The sequence below is a fragment of the Sciurus vulgaris genome (genome assembly GCF_902686455.1).
Source record: "Sciurus vulgaris genome assembly, chromosome: 9".
Taxonomy (NCBI): domain Eukaryota; kingdom Metazoa; phylum Chordata; class Mammalia; order Rodentia; family Sciuridae; genus Sciurus; species Sciurus vulgaris.
In genome coordinates, this window is record NC_136469.1 from 111868841 (window position 1) to 111885755 (window position 16915).

Consider the following 16915-nt stretch of genomic DNA (forward strand, 5'->3'; position numbering starts at 1 on the left):
ATGCACACACATATATACAGATATACATACACCTGGGTCCCCAAGAGATCATAATTTCCAGGTAGATGTCTTTGCACAGTTGTTTTACTTAACTAGAACCTTTAAAAAGAATTTAGAGCCAGCAATGAATGAGTAGATCCTAGATAAGCTAAAAAGCACAGCTGCCTTTTTGCCCATTTGGTGGTCCATCATATAAATGGGCCCCGAAGGCTCACCAGGTTGGTTCAAATCAGTGGCCCTGCCCTGGCTCTGAGGGTCCCTGAGCTTTACCAGGTGGTCTTGGTGTGTTTTCCCCCCTCCACTTTGACTCATTGGGAGACCCCCCCATTCAATTTCCCTTCTAATTATATAGGCACCATTTATTACAAGCCTTCCAGTAGGTGTGATCCTATGCCAAGCTTCAAACAGGCATCCACTCATTTCATCCTCACAGTGGCTCTTTGCATTGGTTGTCACTATTCTTACAGACTGAAAAGCAGAGCCTTAGGGAGGTGCAATGACTGTTCCAAGTCACAGAGCTTGTAAGGGGTGGAGTCTAGCCCAGGTCTGTCTGACTCTGAATTCCATGCTTCAGCCACGTGGGACACGAAATAATCAGTGTTTACACTTAATTTTTGAATATTGTTCTCTGTATGTAGCATCATATTATAAGCAATTACCCAAACTACTATATTACCTTTGGTGGCATTGCAATGTCAAGTTAATATTTGGATTAGAGGTGCTGCAATTTAGTCCACATTCTTGCCCTCCTTTTGAACCCCTTGGTTACAGAGAACATGAGAACAGAGATGTCCAATATTTTCAATTCCTGGGAGGTCAGGAAGAGCACCCTGTTGTGGAGGCCCAGTGGTGAGGCTGAGGACAAACTCAAGCCTGTTAGCATGAAGGGATCAGGTGCAGGCTGGATCTGGGAGACTTTCAACTTGCCAGGACCCAGCATTTAGCTGGCAAGATATGGCAGAACGTGGGGCAAGGGGGCTGCAGACAAGGCAAAGGAAATCATTACCCTTTCCTACATCTGGCTGTTGCCCATTTAAATACTTCATAGGCCCACACTTCCTAGTTCCAAATCACATAGCATATTACAAAGCTCTGACCATCATGGCCTTCCAGGCTAGCAGGGAAATGGTGGAATCCTGGTTTACTGCCAGGATCCTGGTCCCTCTCCCTCTTCTGTCTTTTCTCTGTCTCCCTCCCTCCCTTGCTCTGTCATCTGAAAAATCTGGAGGACTAACCATGGGTAAAGAGGCATCTCTTCCTCTTCCTCCTCCCTCTCCTCCCCCTCCAAGGCCTGGATCTTTCTGCCCTCAGAAGCCCTTGGACACCATCAGCGATTGTTAAAGGGAGGCCCTGCTCACTGTGGCTTCAGACACAGCCCCCCGGGCAGATTGCTAGACCCCCAGTCGAGCCCTGCTTCACAATGAAGACCCTTCAGCTTCTCCCCCCAGGCTTGGGGCCACCCTGGTGGGGTGGGGGTGGGCGACCAAGTGATCCCCAGCCTGGGAGGGCACAAGGAGTAGGATAGGAAGGCCTGGTTAAAATTAGAGATGACTGAACTCTGAGCTGAGCGGCCAGCCGTGCCATTCATCCACGTAACCTGGGTTTGTGTCACTTAACCTGGCAGGACCTCAGCTTTCCCACCTAGAAAATGGTGACAATAATCCCTAACTTACAAAATTGCTGAAAGGATTAAATAACATTGAGTGGCCATGCCTGCCAATCAATGCATGTTGCTGATATTGACAGGGTTGGTCTCAGTCTTCAGAGGAACCACTTTGCATCTTCTGATTTGAAAACATTCCTGATTATTTTGGTGTGATCTTCTTAAACTGGCTCATTTGTGCAGTCTGGCTTCACTTACCTAAGCCTTCCTCCCTCCCTTCAAAAGGCTTTATTCTAGGTTCAGAGAGACCTAGTTCCTTTTTGTTTTGAAGGATGCTGGGACCTGAGGTGACCTTCAGGTGACCTTGTGTTGCAGCCAGAGAATCTAGCTGGAGGGAAGGATACAGAAGACACGGAGCCATCTATGAATTTTTGTGTGTTCATGCATGTTTAAAAGTGTAGGTTTCTCTTTATCAGATGTATATAGAAGTTACTCAACCTTGCAGGTGTGAGAGTGGGATGCTTCTTTCTCAGGGCAAGAAATTCTGTTGGCCTTATCATTTGCTCAGTCTTTGAGAACCCATAGGAGGAGAGTGACCCTGGGAGTCCTCCCTGTGGGAATCAGCTCTAGTCTGGTCTGTGTATCTGTTATTTGTAGTCGACCCAATTGCAGGGGCTTTAAGGAAAGAAAGAAAGAAAGAAAGGAAGGAAGGAAGGAAGGAAGGAAGGAAGGAAGGAAGGAAGGAAGGAAGGAAGGAAGGAAGGAAGAGTGAGTCACCCAGGGATAAGAAAGAGGTATGCAAGTATGCTCCCTCAAGAAGAATAGCAAATAATTCTCTCCTAGAACCAGACTGAGATGGCTAATTGCAGCCTTTAGGAAATACTGCTGATGAGATCCCAGAAGATAATTACTCCATTTCGCAGTTCACAGTGTGTCTTGTGCTGACCTCATTTCAATAAGACATGTTATTGTGGAAGAAAAAACTGGTAGCCCAATAGTAGGAGTGATTTTTGGGTTAATTGGCACCTGTTTGCTAAATGACTGCTTCACCTCTTTAATTCTTTCTTTCTTCTTCTTCTTCTTCTTCTTCTTCTTTTTTTTTTTTTTTTGGTACCTGGGGTTTAAACAGGACACTCAACTCAACTGAGCCACATACCCAGCCCTATTTTGTATTTTATTTTGAGACAGGGTATCACCGAGTCACTCAGTGCCTCACTTTTGCTGAGTCTGGCTTTGAACTCTTGATCCTCCTGCCTCAGCCTCCTGCCGCTGGGATTACAGGCATGTGCCACTGTGCCCGGTCATCTCTTTATTTCTTTAAGAAGTTGCTCAACTCCCAGACACTTGCCCTATTTCTATCTCAAAGACAACCTGTCCTTTTCTCCAGTGAGTGAAGCAAGTTGCCATTTCTCTTTCTAGAATTTGGGTTTCAGAAAATTGCAACTGTTAATTTTAATATAGAATCAGGACAAACAGCAACAACAAAAAAATTAACAAGATGGATTGTTTCTAAAAACTATTTGATTTAGGGGACTTTACGGCACCAACCACATTCACCATTAGATATTCTAGATTCAGTTCCCCAAATTTCAAAATCAATGGTGCATACCATTTTCTTGGACTGATATACTGATGGTGTTTACCACAAATAACACCTCAACACCACGATCCATTTTTAATTTTCTCCACTGACATGAGAATGGAGTTTTTGAATAAATTAGTTTATAGTTGTTTAAAATCCCAGGTGAGTATATCAATCCCCACTTGCTCTATTCCATTTCTCTGCTATTTTCACAGGCAATTTTTACATGAAAGTTGTGTCACACTTAACACCTACCCTTAGTTTCTAATTCCCTTTAACGGCTTTGTGTTCCAAGTTTAATTTAAGAATGGATTGCTTATGTTTCACTTACAAACCTCCCTTCTAATCATCGTTATTATATCACCGTTTTGTTGTAATATCTGTAAGAGCACAAAAATGTGTCCTCTTAAAGATGCATTTGCAACCACCAAACTGCATACATTTCAATTACAAGTCTGCCTCATAATTATTATATTAATATCACAATTACTATTGTAATATTGATCAGTGTCCTGTCAAGGGTGCATTTATACACAGCTTTTTCAGTTTCCTCTTAAGAAAAATGTGCCAGACTTTATCTAAATTCAACTTCCCTACAATTTACATTAGACAACACACTCCATCAATAAACCATCAGAATGATCTACTGCATTCTAGACAAAGTTATTGTATCAAGTTGACACTAATCAGTTAATTCCAGTAAACCTTCAGATAAACAAAAGCTTGTTGTATTTACTGGTGTGTGCGATGGGCCCCTTCTATGTCCTATGGTTATGCCCATCTATAGAGATGTATCCTGGCAGACACTTGCCCTGAGGCATCTTATATGGAACTGAGACAAGATCTATAGCTAATGATGTTGACCCTGACTCCCCCAACAGAGATGAATTCAAGTCCTCAGAATATCTCGACAGCTGATATGTATACTGTGCTAATAATATAACAATTACTATGCCACTGGGATTCCCCAGGCCCTGGCTTAAAAAGCAGTTTTTAAAGCTTCTTCCTCTTATTGAACTGAGTTCCTTGTTTACACAGGTCATTATCACTGTCTCCCCAAGTGTGTGTTCTGAACGGAGAAATGCTTTTTTAATGAAGGTGTTTGTATTAATTAGCAGTGAGATACAAGTCGACTTCTGCAGAAGCTAGGAGTCCCCACATGTCTGAGGACATGTTTACAGCCCCCTGTCCCTGGCAGTGTGGGCTGGTAGACTCTGAGGAGAGAGCTTCACATTGTTGATGATATGGGTCAGGAGGGGACATTGGAATGTCACCAGGTCTTCCCTAATTGGTTCTCCTTGGGCCCAGAGAGCAGCCCGCCAGTCCCTGCTTGGCAGAAGAGGGTGACTGAGGCTCTGGAAATCCCTTTGGTTCTTCTGAGCTGGCTGCCTAGCCACAGCTGGAGGGAAAAGGAGAGGCTGATCCAGATCCTCTTCCTCTTCCTACCTCTTCCATTGCTAATAAATGGGAAAGGCCAGGGCAGTCTCACAGGCCACGGGGAAGCGTAGGATGAAATGTTGACAGGGGGCACTGTTAAAAATTAAATTCTGCCCTATTTTGTGTACCATTCTTGTGAGTCACATTCGTGAATAGTAGCGAGAGATTTAATGATCGCATATTTTTTATCTTATTTCCCTTCGGTCGATGGCAATTTTTTTCTGTTAATGTCAACTTAGAGCTCAAAGTAATTTAGTAATTGATTCTAAGCACAGCAGTTCGCCAATGGCAGCTCTCCATTTGTGGGGAATATCTTTGCTAATTTTATCCATCAGAATGAGATTACCATGCTAATCTCTCCCAGCTTCATCTCTTGGTCATTTGGGACATGCTGATGCAAATGACTTATTAGACACAAGGCCTTCGTCCATTCCCAGGATCAGGGGAAGATGAAAGGAAGCCAAGATAAGGCTATTACAATGCAGTAACATACACAGATGGTATGCGGGCCTATACTAAAATGATAAAACCCGGAATTGGAAACCCAAATAAAAACTCTTTAATTGACAAATGAAAAATACAATGGATCACAATATATTAAGTACCTTGATGGGAACAAACAAAAAGAATGAGAGCAGAATGAATGTAACCAGGGACAAGTAATTGGAAACCTAAACATGCATTGGGCCAGAGAAACCTAGAAGCCATCCGTCAGGTGGAGAGAGGAGGGTGCCCTGAATGAGATTAGTGGAGAAAAGCAAAATGGCCACACTAACAGAAGGACGGAGGCCAAGTCTACAGACAATCTGTCCGACTGTTTTCAGTGAATGACTGGTTACTGACTAAGGTAGTGATTGGTTGTTTGTCTGATTTAATTAAAATGCTCAAACCAGTGTGAGCGTGTGTGGTAAAAATAGCCTGAAACTAGTTTGGGTTCCACATTCACAATAGGGTATTGTATGATACAATGGGCTGAAAGGCCTCCCGAGTGAAAAGACACATTCCAAAATGCGTCCTTTCCAAAATGCTTAGCCTTCCAAAATGCTCAGCACATACTGAGAGGGAGTTCAGGAAAACTCGGTTTAAATGATTCAGGTAAGAGGGGGTTAAAAAAATTGCTGATATAGTAATGGGTGAGTATGGAGGCAGAAACATCCCAGAAAGAGAATATATATTTAATATTTAGATGACCGATGTCAGATCAAAAAAGAGATTTAATGCTGCTTCTTCCAGCCGGATTCTCTTTCACCTTCAATGTCCCACATTAAAATTTAGCCAACTTTCAAAGCCAGCCTCAAAACCCTCATATGTATGAAGACTTTCTTGAGTTCCCCATCATTGCAACAATAATAAATAAGTATTGAAGGCCTACTATGTATTCGAACATCCAGGATACAATAGTGGACAGGACAGAGGTGAACCTGACCCTCCATGGAGCAGAATCTAATGACAAAAAAAAGCAATTAACAAGCATATAAAATAACTTTAATTAATTACCATAAATTGCTATTGCTATTTTTATTTTATTTATTGATTGTTTCAAATTTAGTATGATCAAATTAATTATAACATACTTCACAGTAATTTCAGGCAGAGTAAACAGTAAGTACAAAGGTCCTGAGGTACAGAGCTGTCTTCTGTGTTTGGAATGTTTGAAGGAACTGGGAAGAAAGCCAATATGAGCTAAAGGAAGAATGGCACATGGCAGTTTTCTCTGAACACTGAGGTGACTTTCTTTTCTATGTGTTATAAAAATTTATCTCCCACCATTTTATATTTGATCAACTATACCCTTGTCTGGTTCCTGATTTAGGAACACTTAGGAGCATGGGTTTCTTAACCAAACTGTACAGTTTACATGGTGGCTCAGTCATACCAGCTGAAGGATCGTGGATAAGTTTGAACCTTTCTAAACATTGTTTTCTTTATCTTTTAAACAGGGGTCGTGAGAACAGAACACACCTCTACAGTTGTTATGAGAATTAAAAATGAATACATGTAGCGTGTAAAGAACAATCCTGGTACATAGTCAGCATTACATAGAGGTTGGTTATCATTATGATTATCATAACTAGTTTCTAAGTTCCTCTAGGACCGCTTGTCTTTGCATTAAAGCTCCAACGTGGATGTCATTTTGTAATAGTAGGCTCTCCTAGGATGTGTACTGAATCTAGTTACAGGTAGAACAGAGACCGATATCTATTTTGGTGCTGGGAATTGAACCCAGACTTTATGAATGCTACCACTGAGCTACATCTTCAGCCAGACTGATAGATTTTTATAACACCAGTGATGAAATGATTTTAATAGAGGCATCATTTGTTATTTGGCCATATCTTTATCTGTTCTTTTTCATTTCTTACCAATTGAAGAGATTATCTGCAAGGAGAACCAAGACTGAAATAGAATTTAACAACCGTCACTCACATGCAACCTTCTAATATAAATGGAAAGCAACACTGCTCAAAGTTGATTTTTATTCTTTCTTTCTTCAACTGGGCCTGTTTTCGAATTTAGACAAAAGCCAAGTGACAGTTTAAAAATATTTTTTTGAAAAAATTCTGTGTTCTATTGGGTTTGATACAAATAATTGCATGTATATTTATATTTCGTTCAATTCCCTGAGGATTTGAATTGTTTTATGCATTTTGAACAAAAAATAAAATTACATAAATCTCTAAAAAAGTCTGTGTTCCATGTTCAACAACAATTGGCCGATGTCTGAGTTTTCCCTCCCCTTCCTGTAGGCGGTTTTGGAAGTTTTCACCATCGGGGGATGAGTTGTTCCTGACCAAAGCCGATTGTTACAGAGCCACTTTGCACCATAGCCTGAGATGCAGGAGTGTAGTTGCAATGAGGCGCTTTAGACTCAGTAGCCTTGGTCACTTGGCAGATAATTTGGAATCTTGGATAATGCACCTCCAAGTGTTTGAAATTCCTTTGATAAGCAAAACTCAATAATCTTTCCACCTTTCTTTCCATCTGTTTATCTCAATTCACTTGAAGAGTACTGAATGGCTAATGAGGGAAGTGGTGAGGTGGAGTGGGAAAGAGGACGGGCCAGGATTCAAGTCCCGCTTCTGATCTCCAGAGGGGCAATCCTTACCTAGTCCTCATTTAGGAGCCGCAGAGGAAACGGGAGAGATTCGCATGGTATGTGATTAGTGTCTCTGAATAATCAGGGCTTGGAACACTCTGATTGCTCCCTATCTGATTAAAAAAAAATCCCAGTTCTGCTATAATTGCGTAGGACTTTTGGCTTACTTATGCAATCTCTCTAAACCTCACTTTTCTTCATACCCAATGTAATACTTGCTTCATCACCTTAGTGTGAAGATCAGAGAACACACACACACACACTGACCTTGTACAGGGTGTGAAGAATGTATTAGTTTCCTGTGGCTACTGTAACAAATTAGCACAAATGTATTGACTTAAGACAACAGAAAAAATTTCCCTGACAGTTCCAGGGAACAGAATTCTGAAGCCAGCGTCACTGATATTTCAAGGATCAGCATCATTCCATCAGCTCCATGTCTCTTCCTGCTTCCTGTGGCCGCCACCCTTTTGTGACTTCTGACCACATCACTCTGATCTCTGCTGCTATATCCTGTTTCCTTCTCTTCTTTCTTGTCTCCCCCTGCCTTTCTTTTATAAGGATTCATGTGGTCACATGAGGCTCATCTCTATCATCTCCTCATTTCTGGCTCCTTATCTTACATCTGTAAAGATACTTTCCATACAGATTAACATTCCACAGGTTTCATGGATTAAGACCTGATATCTTTGGGCATCATTATTTCAGCCAACCATGATACTTGATGGGAATTTACTAAATTACTTATTATGATAATAATTATTAGTGAACCTGGAAATTTTCAAATTAAGAAAATTTTAATTTTAAAAGTTTTAAAATTTTAGAATAATAGGTTAATTAAAATGGAGAACATTTGAATGTACTTTGTATAGTAATACGTGGTAGGGAAGCACGAGAGTATTAATGCTTCCACCCACCTTGCTATTTCCTATGACATCATCATATACATCATCTCTCTGGGCCTCAGTTTCTTCTTTTGTCGACTGGGGACAGCCACAGTCATGGGGTTGTCATGAGGGTTAGATGAAGTCACATATGAAGTGTTTTCTCAATGGTAGCTCCCATTGATTCCAAAATAAATATACAAGAAAGAATCTGGCCCAATAAGGATGTATTAGATAACATAAACGATGGCTTCCTGAGAAACGATATTAGTTTCATCTTTATTGACCACATTTTAAAATCTCAATTTGATCGAATTCTTGCAGAACTTGAATTTCAGATCCTGTTTTAATTTGCTTGAGGATTGCTGAGTTTTCAGGAATCGAAGTGCAACTTCTCTCTCATTTCTCAGTCAAAACTCCTGGGGGGGGGGGGGGGGGTCTCAGTTCTAACAGCAAAGTGGACAGTGACTGCTCAGAGCAGAGGCACCCACCTGTGATCCCAGCTACTCAGGGAAGGCTGAGGCCAGCCTGGGAAACCTAGTGAGATCCTGTTTCAAAATAAAAGAATACAATGACTGGAGGTGTTGCTTGGTGGCAAAGTGCCCCTGGGTCCAATCCCCAGTACCACAAGAAAAAAAATAGTGAATGGTGATTGAATGATGGACTTGGTAATTGACTTCTCCATACACCTGACAGTGAAATAATTGACCAGCTCTGAAGCTGGAGCACCACATCGTAATAAAAAGTCTTGGTGATTAACTGTGTGTGGGTGCACGTGTGTGTTGAAAGTTCCCCCTTGTGAGAAGGCTCCCTGAGCAATGGATGCCTGACAAATGACTCGTCCAGGACTGAGCCTGATGGAGGTGGGGGAGCATGACTCCCAGAATGGCTATTTTCTACTTCTCAGGAGCAGTCCCGTCTGTCACCCTGTGCTCTGTGACTGCACACCACTGGAGGACTTTTCCATTTCCTACTGGCCAGACCACACTTGCTGTCACTAACTTGCCACCCTGCAGAGTTCTTTCATTAAGTCTTAAAGAGCTAAGAAATCAGCGAAATTACCCACAGATATATAGGAGGGCAGGAGGATATTTTTATTGTTATTTTAAAATATTTTATTGAGTTCACACAAACAGAGCAATATCTTATTTATGAATCTAATATAAATGCCATAAAATATATGCAAAAATACATGAAATCTATGAGCAAAACATTAACACTACTCAAGTTCCACATGGTTTAATTTTACCAACATCCCTTGGGTTCCATGGAAAGAATTTCAGCATAATTATTTTCAGTTCAATGTGAAAAAAATATTAACTGAGTTTCTACTATGTGCCAGACACTGAATCTTTAGGCATGAATAAGACATATGTCTCTCTTCTCCTTACTCAAACTACACATAATACAATCCTTATTAGTCTTTCTGATATGGACAGAAAATCTACATGTAATTCTAAATTTTGATAAAATTAAGCAAAAGGAATCTCTAAGTACCTTTATATCCTAGGTTTTATTCTAGAACAGAGATTGTAATTGTGAAACTTGAAGGTTTATAGGAAATATTATTAAATATTTTTTGTTGTAGATGGATACAGTACCTTTATTTTATTTATTTATTTTTATGTGGTGCTGAGGATTGAACCCAGTGCCTCACACATGCAGGCAAGCACTCTACCACTAAGCCACAACCCTAGTACCTCTATAGGCATTCTTAATTGAGCATGGGACTAATTTCTTATTTAGTTTCATAAAAACCTTATGAAGTAGATATTATTATATTGTTCTTATATAGTGACTTTTCTAGACCAGTTTTGTTTGTTTCAGGCCGTACCCAGAACTCATTCTCCTCTCATTTACAGGAAGCAACTCAATTTTCTTTCTAAGAACTCTGTCTATATCAGGCAGGTGGGTCCCATCCCCGACTCCAGCAGTAAGCATGTGACCCAAGTTTGCCAAGGAAAATGTGCACCTTCCTGGCCACAGTGATTATTTTAAGGTTGGACTGGGACCCAAGCTGGGCCAACTGAAAGCAAAAGTCACTGTGGGACACTTGCTGGGACTCTGGGCAAAGAGGCTCTTCTTTCCGTTGGGTTTGTCAAAGATTTAAGCTGTAGTGGTCATCTTGCCACCTCCTGGGGACATTCTGACCGAAAATGTGACGCACACAGCATTGAGACATGGAGAAACAATTCCCAAAGACTGGCTACACCTGAAATGAGCTCTTCGGCGGCATTCTACCTAGGCCCTTGTAGTTACAGTAGTAAATACATCTGTGTGTGTGTGTGTGTGTGTAAGTCAGTTTGGTTTTGGTGTTCTTTGTTTTACAGACAGACTAACAGAACTTCATCTTACATGTGAAACTCTTAAATTTCCAGAGTCTAATTTGTCTGAAATGATATAACTACTTAGTGCAAGAGCAGGCTTAGAATCATATTTAGAAGTTGGTGCTTTTAACCATCAAGCTATTCTATTCAGGCAAGTTGACCAAATTCTCTCTCAGTACTCAAGACTGAAGAGTAAGGTCTTGGAAAGCAGAGTATTGATTGGTATTAACTGTGACAGAGCTGGTGCAGAGCTTGAGGACTAACTTCCAGACAGTTGAGGGGGAGATTTTAGCTCAAATATTCAAAATTAACCATAGTGGAGAGAAAGGGGGGGGGGGGGCAAAGAAGTTAGTGCCTGAGTAGACATCCAGGGCGGGCCAAGGGCTTTGCCATGCCCAGGGTGAGGCAAGATGCATTCTCATCTTTGATGGTAATTCCTTCTCTGTATCTAAAGCTGGAAAGGAGGGAGAATAGTTTTTTCAACTCTTTACAATTTTGTAAATAGGCAGGAAAAGCATAATTACAGCAGTTTCTTTTCCTTGAAAAGAGATAGAGGATGGATTAATTCTGATTTTTCTAATTAAAAGATAAATATATATGTGTGTGTGTTTATGCAAGATAATTCAGAAATTTCATAAAAGTTTAAGAAGAAATGTTGCACACAATTCTAATAGACAATCATTGTCTCATTCCACCATCTTTCATCCCCCCTCTCCCTCCCCCTCTCATTTCCCTCCACTTAATTCCAATTCTTCCATTTGACAGACATCATTATCTGATGTACATGTATGATTACAATGGTGTGAACCTACATGGTGTACAACCATGGAAATGAAAAGTTGTACCCCATTTGTGTACAGTGAATCAAAATGCAGTCTTTAAAAATAAAAAAAAAATTAAAAAACAGATAATCATTGTAAACCTTATTTCCTCCTACTGTTATAATAATGACAGATTTTAAGCAGCAAGAAAATGCCAAGGATAATAAAATAAACTCCTATGAATCTACCAGCTTTATTTAACAAAATTTTAATATTTTGTCATATATTTTGAGCCCCCCCCTCCCTTTTTAAAGGAACAAAACACTAAGAATTGAAGTCACTTCTACCCTCTTAAAGATGGCATGGATTCTTCCTATCCTTGCTTGGATTGTATCCACCCACAACACATAGTTTCATGTGTTTTTTGAAATCACATCAATTAAATCATATTTTTCCATTTTGCAACTTGCCCTGTTCACTCAATGGTGTTCTCAAGATTTTTTAATGTTTGTACATGTAAGTCAAGTTAATTTATTTAAACTGTTAATAACATTCAATTTTATGGTCATCATTTATCCATTTTATTGTTGGATTTCTTTTAGGGGTGGGTACTGGAGTTGGAACCCAGGGGCACTTAATCATCGACCTACCTTCCCAGTCCTTTTTATATTTTATTTAGAGACAGGGTCTTGCTAAGTTACTTAGGGCCTCGCTAAATTGCTGAGGCTGGCCCTGAATTTGTAATCCTCCTGCCTCAGCCTCCAGGGCTGCTGGGATTCCAGGCAGTGTGCCACCGAGCCCGGCACATTTTTGGATTCTTAAGTTGTTTCCAGCGTCTTGCTGTATAAACGAAGCTGCAAAAAGCATCACGGTGTGCATCTCTTGTGCACGTGTGTCAGAGCCTGTATACAATATGTTGTTCCAGAGATGAAATTGCTGTGTCATAGGACACGCTCACATCCTCAAGTCACCATTTATTGCCCATTTTGTGAAGTCATCAGCAGTACACAGGAGATGCCACTTTCAGAGTTTTGACAGCCCCTGGGTACTTTTAGGTTTTTAAACTTCTTTCTATCTCTGTTGCAAAACATCTCATTTTTATTTTAATTTGCCTAATTCTCGATGAAGGTGAACATGTTTTCATTGTTTACTTACTGTTTGGATTTCCTTTTCTGCACTTGCTTAGTCACAGCCTTTGCCCGTGTTATAATATATTTAATTATATTATATTATATATATATATTATATATGTATTTAAATTTTTGCAGTACTGGGAATTGAACCCAGAGCCTCACATATGTTAGGCTACAAACTGAGCAACATCCCTAACCCTTTTTATTTTATTTTTGAGACAGTGTCTCACTAAGTTGTCCAGAATGGCCTCCAACTTGTGATTGGAGCCCCCTGTCCCCCGGTAGCTGAGATTACAGGTATGCACCACGGTACCAACTTCTCTATTTTCATTTTTATTGACACACAGAAAGTAATTACTTATGGGGTAGAGTGTGGCATTCCAATACACGAATGCAGTGTGGGATGATGGGATCAGGATAACTGGCACACTCATCACTTTCAGACATGGATCATTTCTTTGTGTTGAGAACATTCAAGATCCCTCTCCATTAGCTATTTTGAAGTATTTAGTCATTGCCAACCGTAGTTATCCTATAGTGCTATAGGATAGAAGTTACTCCTTCTATCCAACTGTACCCCCTGCCCGTTAACCATCGTCCACATGCCTCCGGACTCTGGTAACCACTGTTGTGTTCTCTACTTCTTTGAAATCAACTGGCTTCCATATAAATGAGAATATGCAGTGTTTACATGTGCCTCACTTATTTCTTTGAACATAATGTCCTCTAGTTCCTTCCATGTTGCTTCAAACTACAGAATTTCATTCTTTTTATGGCTAAATAATATTTCATTGTGTGTGTATATATAAAACTAAGAAAATGTCACATACACACAAGTGGAAAACAAACTTTTGCTTATTACGTTTGGGAATGCACCCTGACACAAAAGTAAAGATATATTGATACAACCTTTCCAGAGTCAATTTGGCAAGGGTTATTTATTTCTTTTGATACTGGGATTCAACTTGTGGAAATGTGTATCCACGGTTTCTTTACTCATTCATCTGTCAATGGATACCTAGGCGGATTCCACATCTTGGTTTTTGTAAATAGTGCTGCAATAAACGTGGGAGTGTAGATGGCTTTAGTTAGATTTTTTGTTGTTGTGACCAAAAGACCTGACAAGAACAATTTTAGGAAAAGTTTATTTTGAGAGTCATGGTTTCAGAGGTCTTTGTCCATAGATGGCTGGTTCCATTCCTTGGAGCTCAAGGTGAGGCAGAACATCACAGCCAAATAGTGTGGAAAGCAGATTAGGACGTGGCCACCAAGAAGCAAAGAGTGACCCTCATGGACAAAATATAAACCCCAAAGGCATGTCCCCAATGACCCACCTCCTCCGACCACACCCTAACTGCCTAGGTGACTACTCAGTTAATCCCTGACCAGGGGATTAATGCACTGAGTTTAAGCTTCTCACAACCCAGTAATTTCACCTCTAAGCTTGCATTGTCTCACATGAACTTTTGGGAGACATCTAATCTAAGCCATAACAAGATGTTTCTTTGGCATCCTGATTTTAAGTTCTTGAATATATACCCAGTGTTGCATCTGCTGGATCATATGGTAGCTTTGTTTCCAGTTTTTTGAGGGACTTCCACAATGGTTATACTAATTTATACTCCCACCAACAGTGTGTGGGAGTTCCCCTTTCTCTGCATCTTTCCCCATTTTTATTTTGCATGTTTATTGTATTTTAAATGATTCATAGGAGTTCTTTGTACATACTAAGTGTTAAATTATTTAAATATATGTGTTTCAAATATCATTTCCATTCTTTGACTTGTCATTCCTTTTATTTGTGGCCACTCTAGTGTTTTTGTGCATATGTTTACATGATGACTTCATATGTAATTTTATGTCCTAGTTCCTTCATTTAACATTAAAACATAAACACTTTCCCATGTAATGTTAATGAGAGCATCACATTGTGTATCCCGTAGAACCATATTTTGTTATGCATCCCTTTTTGTTGAACATCTATGACATGTCATTTCTGAGGTTGAATTATTGTTCTGATTTGCTTATTCTTTCTTATTATGAACAATTCCTTGTTTAGTATCTTTGTGCATGAAGTTTTGGATAGTATTTCATGACTTTCCATGGATACTTATTCCCACAATTTAAGTTCCTGTATCAAAGGAAATAAACATTCCTTGTCAAATTGCTTTTTGAAAGGTTATATTGGTATGTCTTTACTTTTTTGTTGACAGAGTGGATTCCCAAATGTAATACAGCAAAAGCTTATTTTCTACCTGTAATTTGTTTCAACACTGGTTGTTACAAGGGCAGCTGCCCATGTGTTACTGAGGCACTCAGAATCTAACAGTGTCTTAAAATTTTCTTCTGGAAGTAATTAATGTCACTGCAACTCACATTTCCCTGGTTATAGCAAATTATGTGGCTGTGCCTACCTTCATATGGGTAGGGGAAATGCCATCTTACCATGCACTCAGTAGGAAAACCAGAATCTCTCTAGACAGCTCAAACTTCTAGTGACAAAGAGCAACTCCAGATACCCCACTTCTGAAACTTCCCAGTAATTTTTTTTCTTTTCTTTTTATTAATTTTTTATTGGTTCTAATTGGTTATACATGACAGTAGAAAACATTTTGATACATTGGACATCTTCCAGTAATTTTTAAAGATGAAGAAGGGAGTCATGGCAGCGGGGTGGAAAGCATCTCTAAACCAGAGAGTGGATCTGGGGCTCAGTAAAAGTGTAAACATGACATTTGTTTTGGTGCCCACCCCCACTTCTTAAGCTTTTATTTTGAAAAAATTATAGACACACAAGAAGTTAGAAAAATAATGCATAAAGTCCTATATGCTTTTTGTTCAATTTTTCCCAGTGGTAACATCCTATATAGCTGTACACAAGATCCAAGCAGGACATTGACATTGGTACTACAGTGTGAACCAGACCACAGACCTTATTCAGTTTTCACCATTTTACACACACTCATTTGTGTGTTTACATATGTGTGTGTTTGTGTATTTGTGTATTTGTGTGTGTTTGTGTATTTCTGTGGGTTTTTTGTCACAGCTGGGTAATGTACACATTCTTTTATTTTTTTAGTCTTTAAATTTTTTCTAGTTCTATGCACCTTTAACCCATACATAGATTAATGTGACTACCAACATAATCAAGATTCTGAACTCTCCCATCATGACAAGACATCTCTCAAGCTACCTTTTTATATTTGCCCCCTGTCCATTCCTGTCCTTTGGAGACCATGAATCTCTCTCTCTCAAGTTTTGATATATAAGTAGAGTCATGCATAAATCCCTTGAAATTGGTTGTTTTATTAATTGGTTACCCCCCCGCCCCCCATTTCTGACTAGTCTATGGAGTTAAAGCTGTAGAATTTAACTATTTATTTCTCAAAGGATATTTGGGTTGTCTTAGTTTTGGGCTATCACAAAGTTTCTACCAACATACATGTACCCAGGTTCTTCAATTTTTATTTCTCTGGGATGAGTACTCAAAAGTACAGTTGCAGGTGTATCTGTTTAGTTTTATAAGACACAGCCACATGATTTACTAGAGTGTGTCATTTACATCCCCACAATCAACATCTAAGGGGTCTGTTTTCTCCAAATCCTTCCCAGAACTTGGCATTATTACTTTAAAAACAAGTTTTTAAATTTTAGCTGTTCTAATAGGTATATAGTGATATCTCATTATGATTTTAATTTTAATTTCCCTAATGGCTAATGATGTTGAACATTTTCAAATGTGCTTATTTTCCTTCTGTGTCTCTCCTTAATGAAATGCCTTTTCCACATCTTTTCCCATTCACTAATTGCATTTTTTTTTTAAACTGTTGAGTTTTCAGAGTTCTTAATTCCAGATATGGGACCTTGATTAGATACTTGATTTACAAATATTTTCTCCCAGTTTGTACCTCATCTTTTCATTGTTTCAACAGAGTCTTTTATAAACGTTTTTAATTTTTGGCAAAACCCAATATATCAATTTTTTAAGGATCATGTTTTTGGTGTCCTGAGTAAGAATTCCCCACCTATCCCAAATTCCACCTGACATATCCCAACACAGGTATCTGTCTCAGCTAAACATAGCTGATAAA